This window comes from Eucyclogobius newberryi, unplaced genomic scaffold (assembly GCF_026437365.1).
Source record: "Eucyclogobius newberryi isolate DKJ021-1_F unplaced genomic scaffold, fEucNew1.0.hap1 SCAF_3, whole genome shotgun sequence".
Lineage (NCBI taxonomy): Eukaryota > Metazoa > Chordata > Actinopteri > Gobiiformes > Gobiidae > Eucyclogobius > Eucyclogobius newberryi.
Genome location: NW_027315945.1, coordinates 38969858 through 38977151, shown reverse-complemented (window position 1 = coordinate 38977151; position 7294 = coordinate 38969858).

Genomic DNA, 7294 nt, shown 5'->3' with positions numbered 1-7294 from the left:
CGGCGAGTGAGTCCTGGAGCTCTGAGACACACTTCCTCCTGCGACGCAAATATACTTCAAACCACTCCTACTCACCACACGAGTCACACCAGGACAGATGTGTGCAGGGGCTAAAATATAGGCTAAAACAGGCTAAAATACAGGCTAAAACAGGCTAAAATACAGGCTAAAATAGAGTCTAAAATACAGGCTAGAATACAGGCTAAAACAGGCTAAAATACAGGCTAAAACAGGCTAAAATACAGGCTAAAACAGGCTAAAATACAGGCTAAAATAGAGGCTAAAGGAATGTTTTTTGCATGTATAGAGTATGATAAAATAATGAAAACTTTTTTTTTATTTTTTAGGGGGAAATTTAACTTTTTTTCCTTTTCTTTTTTAAAATCCTGTGTCTTAATGTGAACGCACAATAAATAATATACAGAAAACCACTAAGTGAAAGAGAGCAGTTCCACCTCTATATCTGGAAAAAATAGAATAACTAAAAGCCAAGGGATAAATAAATGAGAGAAAAGAATGGGGAAAGGAGAAAACAATAATTAAAATAGATAAATAATCACAGAAAGTTGCATAAAAATAGCGAATAAATGTACTACAAATAGTCTTTGTTGTCAAATGTCATGGTAACAATGCTGAGGTGCAAGAATGCAGTGTAGAAAGTGTGAAAAATTAGGGTTAGATTTAGTGTAAATAGTTTATATTTTTCATACTTTTTTTTAATATACTCTGAATAAAAATCATCTCGAAGTGTAGATTCATAAGAGTAAAAATTAAATACAGTTTATAAAAATGAACTAAGGTTACGACACATAATAAGAGCTGATAAACTGGTTTGAGAGGACGATAGTTTGAAATGCACATGTTTGAAATGCATTTTTGATTGTTCAGGAACAGGAAGACGGCATTTGACTGTGTTCTTTTAATCGTGCTTTGTCCGTGTGAGCTCAGTGTTTGTGTCTAAAAAGAAGCTGAAAACAAAACTGGACAAACACATGATCCGTTCTATTGTTGTATTGTCACAAACATATAAAAGTCACTATATTTGTCATTTATGTTGCTACTTCTGTTACCACAGTCTCAATAACATACTGTAAAGTGCCTTTCAAAAAACCACAAACGTAACCAAAATGACCTATAAAATGTGTGACTTTATTTGTCCATTTAAAGTCCATATGAAGATTCTCCTGTTTCATTTAAAAAACATGTATTTATATAAGTTAGTTTGGTGGTAATGAACCTGTGGTAAACATATATCACAGTTTTACTTCCGTTAAATTGCAGTTTGTGAAGGAATTTTGAAAAATCTGCGTTTAAAATGACAAAAAGTAGAGCTGAATCCCTCTGTGATGTCATCAGTGTGATGTCATCAGTGTGCGCCACAGAGACAGTTTAAACCATGGCTGGACTAAAGAAAGGTGTTTTATGGTGTTATTGTGTCAGGTCAGAACTGTTGTGTCATTTATGTGGAGTTTGGGCTCTTGTTTACAGTCTGGTTGCTATGGTAACAGCTGTGGAATGACCTCGACCCGGGTCTCAGTGTGAGAGTGAAGACCCCCTGGAGCCCCTGGAGCCCCTGGAGCCCCTGGAGCCCTTATGTCTGCATCGCTCTGGGGGCCTCGTACTGGAGCTCGTGAGTGTACAAGACAGAAAAGGGAAGAGGAAGTTAAGCGGGTGAGAGAAGCGGGTTTCTTATGCAGAAGCTGTTCAAACTGTGAAGAAGCAAACGGAGAAAACACAAACTGAAGCACGATTTATGACTGAGAAGAAGAGTTTCCTCGCTTTTTTTAAGAAGAAGAAGAAGAAGAAGAAGAAGAAGAAGAAGAAGCGTGTTTTGGGGACACTTTCTAACAGCAATTTCATATTCTAAGAAGTATCTAGATTTCCAATTAAAATGTGACTTTGATATTTCTAAATGACCTTTTTGGATTTCTGAATTGCACAAACAAATGTTGCGTCACTGGAAAATGATATTTACCCATAATTCCACCCCTCATTGCGCCCCCTTGTGGAGTAACAGGGTCATTGTTTCAAACAAAGAGACACTTTTCAATCATCACTAGTTTGACCAAAATGTGATATTTGTACAGGACATTATGGATCCAAATGGTGAAATAGTAAATTTGGAGAATTTCAAAAGAATATTTTAAATGAATTGTTCTGAAAAGGATTTCGGAAAAATATCTAAGGCAATTCCAACCGCTCTGAAACAGTTCATAAAAAGAACCATTTTATTTTCCAAAGTTCAAATCAAACTGCCCAATCTACAAGTTGAAGATTTCATCATTACAGACAGAAAATGTAAATTCTACCATGATTATTACAAAAAGATAAATTATTGGAATTGCTGGAAATTTATAAAATAGCCAATATTGCCAAAAGGAAAAGAAATTTAAAATACTCAACTACTTCTTCTTCTTCTTTGGTGTTTTATGACGTTACATACAACACTGTCGTTCTTCTTAAGGGGAATGTTTGGCTTTGTAGTTGAGCCATGTGACTTTTGTCAGCAGCAGAAACATTTTACAAAGCAAGATATTCTCATAGGATCGATGAATATTCTCATAGCTACTCAAAATATACCAAGTGAGACCTTTCATTTGATAAACATTCTAAACATTATGGGTAAATATCATATTCACAATACCGTCATATTTATGGGCAATTACTGTCGTACTCACATGCAATAATGTCACATTCATGTGCATATAACTGATGAAAATAGAGTGTTTATTTTACCATTATTATTAGTATTATTTTGTCTTACGCTAGCTGTTTTTATTTTATTTTATCTTTATTTTTCCCCTCCATTCCTTATTAAGAAATGAGAGGTTCGGTCTATAGGAGATTTTGTTTGTAAGAGTTTTTGTTTACAAGAGTTCTTCTATTAAGAGTGTTTTTCAAACTTCCTATAAGTTATCTGTCCTTTTCCTCTGTATCTACCTGCGTTGCAACAATGAAATTTCCCCATGTGTGGACAATAAAGGAATATCTTATCTTATCTTTAAGTGGAAAAACCAAAAAAACTAATATTGCGTGCTTTAAAACTGAATTTAAAATGTATCTATCCTCAGTCAATTATTCAAAAAATAAGAGTGAATTTGTTGAAGGATTTTGTCTAAACTGCTGATAGTAGAAAAAGCTTCAGTTGTAGTCATCTGGACTCAGTTAGAAAAAATAGATGTTTCGACTCTCATCCAAGAGTCATTGTCAATAAAAGAATTTAGATCGATTAATACTGTTCTGTGGTAAGTCCCGCCCATTGGGAGGAGCCTTCCTGAAGTAGAAAGAGTTGTTTGTTTCAACAGAAACTCCCCCATTGTATCTACCGAGCCTATTCAGAATTTTAATGGGCTATTAGAATCCTCTTTGTCTTTGTGAGACCCTGGCTCAACCACCCTGAGTACCTGATTAGCATCTAAATGTCCTGGTCCTGGTCCTCTACCTTTCCAGGGGTTCAGTATCCCATTATAGATACCAGCAAGATTGAATCTTAGCCCTCCATTCCTGTTTAAAGAAGGTCTTTCTTTTTTAACAAAAAATAGCTTCCTTGACTCCTCTTTCAAACCATCTTTTCTCCTGCTTAAAACCTTCACCTCACCGTCTTCAAACGAGTGATTAGAGGCTTCAAGATGGAGATGCACGGCACTCTGAGGTCCTGAACTTGTATTTCTTCTGTGCTGATAAAGCCTCTTGTGTAGAGGCTGTTTTGTCTCACCTATGTAACGTTCTTTACAACTTTCTTCACTGCATTGGATCGAATAAACTACATTGCTCTGTTTTTGAGTCGGCAACTTGTCCTTAGGGTGAACCAGTTTTTGTCTTAAAGTGTTTCCTGGTTTAAAATAAACAGGGACTTCGTGTTGTCTAAAAATTCTCTGCAGTTTTTCCGACAGGCCAGACACATAAGGGATAGAAACACCCTTCCTTCTCTGTTCAGTTTCCCTTTTGTCCTGCTTCTTGGTTCTCTTCACTCTGTTGAGAGCCCAAGCGGGGTAACCACAGGCTGAGAGGGCATTACGGACATGTTTTTCCTCTTTCTTCTTGCCCTCTGAGCTGGTGGGCACACCTTGAGCTCTGTGTTGTAAGGTTCTGATCACCCCCAGCTTGTGCTGTAGTGGGTGGTTGGAGCCAAAGAGCAGATACTGGTCTGTGTGTGTAGGTTTCCTATATACCTCTATTTGGAGTTTCCCGTCCTCTCCTCTGATCGTGGAACAATCAAGAAAGGCCAAGCGATTCTCCTTAGCGTCTTCTCTTGTAAACCTGATATGTGGGTTCACAGCATTGATGTGATCAGAGAAGGTTTCCAGCTCTTGTTTCTTGATTGTTACAAAAGTATCATCGACTTAGCGGAGCCACAGTTTTGGAGCTGTGCCTGAGAATGAGGACAGTGCCTTCTTCTCAAAGTGCTCCATGTACAGGTTGGCCACTATGGGAGAGACGGGCGAGCCCATGGCACAGCCATGAATCTGTCTGTAAAATTGTCCCCGGAATTGAAAGTAAGTGGTGTTCAGACAGATGTCCAACAGTTTACATATGTGATCAGGTGTCAGTTTGGTCCTTTCCTGTAGGTGGTGTCTTCCTGCAGTCTGATCCTGTTACGGCGGTTTCCTGTAAACAATGATCAAGTAAAGAGTAACCAGGCTATAACTTGAAGCAGAAACAGAGTCTCTCGGTCTCTCTCAAAAGGTGGAAGTTTATTCACGTGCACAGTGGATAAACACCCTCTCTCTCCCTAAGACAAGTTCGTTCTGTCCCTACCTAACTTTACAATTTACAAAGTACACCTTTTATAGGTGGTAACAAACATAACATAATCACAACCCAAATCAGCTCAAAAAGAGATAGACCAGACTATCACGTCTGTGACGGTTCCAGCTCTCTCTTCAGAGGCTTAATCAAAGACCATTTCCACACCGAATCAGGTCCTGACGCATTAATTGATGATTAAGAGGCGCCGGACAGTAGATATTCAGTATAATCAGGACCTCATATTCTTATCCCATCTGCACACAGGAGAACAACACAGATATTAATTCCGTGACATGTCATGGCCTAAAACAACATTATAATGACATGACATGACCCATTTTCTGCCATTACAATCCTCACCGCTGCTACTGCATCAGAGGTCGGGATGCAGGTGAACAGGGACACAACATCATATGAAACCATGAGGTCATCTGGGTCCAGTTGGAGATGTTTCACTTTATCCACAAAGTTGTGCGTGTTTTCCACATGATGTACCGAATTCCCCACAAGCGGAGCCAATATAGTTGTTAAATGCTTGGCCACATTGTAAGTGATGGAATCTGTGCTGCACACTATGGGTCTGAGTGGAACATCCTTTTTGTGTATTTTTGGAAGGCCATAAATGCAGGGCATGGCTTCACCAGGATACAGTCTGTAATACAGAGGCCGGTCTATCGCTTCCTCTTTTTCCAGCCTTTGTAAACAGTCTATCACTTTCTTCTTGTAGCCACTGGTCGGATCTCTTTTCAAGCGCTCGTATGTGGTCGTGTCCTCGAGGAGGGTGTGGACTTTGGCTTCGTAATCAGCTGCGTTGAGAATCACAGTGCAACGTCCCTTGTCTGCTGGGAGGATGTTGATGCTATGATCTTTTTCCAGTGCTGAAAGTGCTTTTCTCTCTTCAGATGTGATATTTGAAGGCGGTGGTTTGGCACTCTTCAGGGTCGCTGTGACACGTAACCTCAGGTCTGCAGCCTCCGATTCAGTCATTTTGTTGTTCCTAATTGCCGTTTCAGTGGCTGTGATGTAAGTCCTCTGTAGGGATGTGTTTAGAGGTGACAGAAAAGTTGAGCCCTTTAGAGAGCACCTCCTTTTCTGCCTGTGTCAGAACACGATCTGATAGGTTCTTAATCCAATTGTTTTTGCTGGTCGCTAATTTGTCTGTCTCAGTCCTAATGTCTAGCTCGACCTCACCTGCATTCTTTTTGATTTGGCGTTCCTTGCTCTTCTTGTGCTGTGCTTCTTGTGCTGTCTGTGTAAACTCCAGCACTCTTTTGAAAGCTTCTTCAGGGAGTATGCTGGTTAATTTCTCCTGTAAAGTTCCTGTTCTGTCTTTCAATTTCTCAATTCTGACGTTGTTTTCCTGGATCCTTTCACTGAGCATCTGCATAAGGCTCCTTCTCCAAATCTTCTCTGCTCTGTGTCCTCTGACCGGTGATTTGATCTGCAGGCTCTTCGGGATCATATTGTTCTGTCTGCATCTAAGATTGAACCTCAAGTGATTCCTGTTGTCTGCTAGTTTCCTGGCTACAGATTCGAGTTCCTGAACTAAATCCAAGGTTTTAGGCCCAAAATTCTGGCCTCTTTCTCAGGCATAGCCCCAAAACTGTGGCTTCGCTATGTCGATGATACTTTTGTAACAATCAAGAAACAAGAGCTGGAAACCTTCTCTGATCACATCAATGCTGTGGACCCACATATCAGGTTTACAAGAGAAGACGCTAAGGAGAATCGCTTGGCCTTTCTTGATTGTTCCACGATCAGAGGAGAGGACGGGAAACTCCAAATAGAAGTATATAGGAAACCTACACACACGGACCAGTATCTGCTCTTTGGCTCCAACCACCCACTACAGCACAAGCTGGGTGTGATCAGAACCTTACAACACAGAGCTCAAGGTGTGCCCACCAGCTCAGAGGGCAAGAAGAAAGAGGAAAAACATGTCCGAAATGCCCTCTCAGCCTGTGGTTACCCCGCTTGGGCTCTCAACAGAGTGAAGAGAACCAAGAAGCAGGACAAAAGGGAAACTGAACAGAGAAGGAAGGGTGTTTCTATCCCTTATGTGTCTGGCCTGTCGGAAAAACTGCAGAGAATTTTTAGACAACACGAAGTCCCTGTTTATTTTAAACCAGGAAACACTTTAAGACAAAAACTGGTTCACCCAAAGGACAAGTTGCCGACTCAAAAACAGAGCAATGTAGTTTATTCGATCCAATGCAGTGAAGAAAGTTGTAAAGAACGTTACATAGGTGAGACAAAACAGCCTCTGCACAAGAGGCTCTATCAGCACAGAAGAAATACAAGTTCAGGACCACAGAGCGCCGTGCATCTCCATCTTGAAGCCTCTAATCACTCGTTTGAAGACGGTGAGGTGAAGGTTTTAAGCAGGGAGAAAAGATGGTTTGAAAGAGGAGTTAAGGAAGCTATTTTTTGTTAAAAAAGAAAGACCTTCTTTAAACAGGAATGGAGGGCTAAGATTCAATCTTGCTGGTATCTATAATGGGTTACTGAACCCCTGGAAAGGTAGAGGACCAGGACCAGGACATGT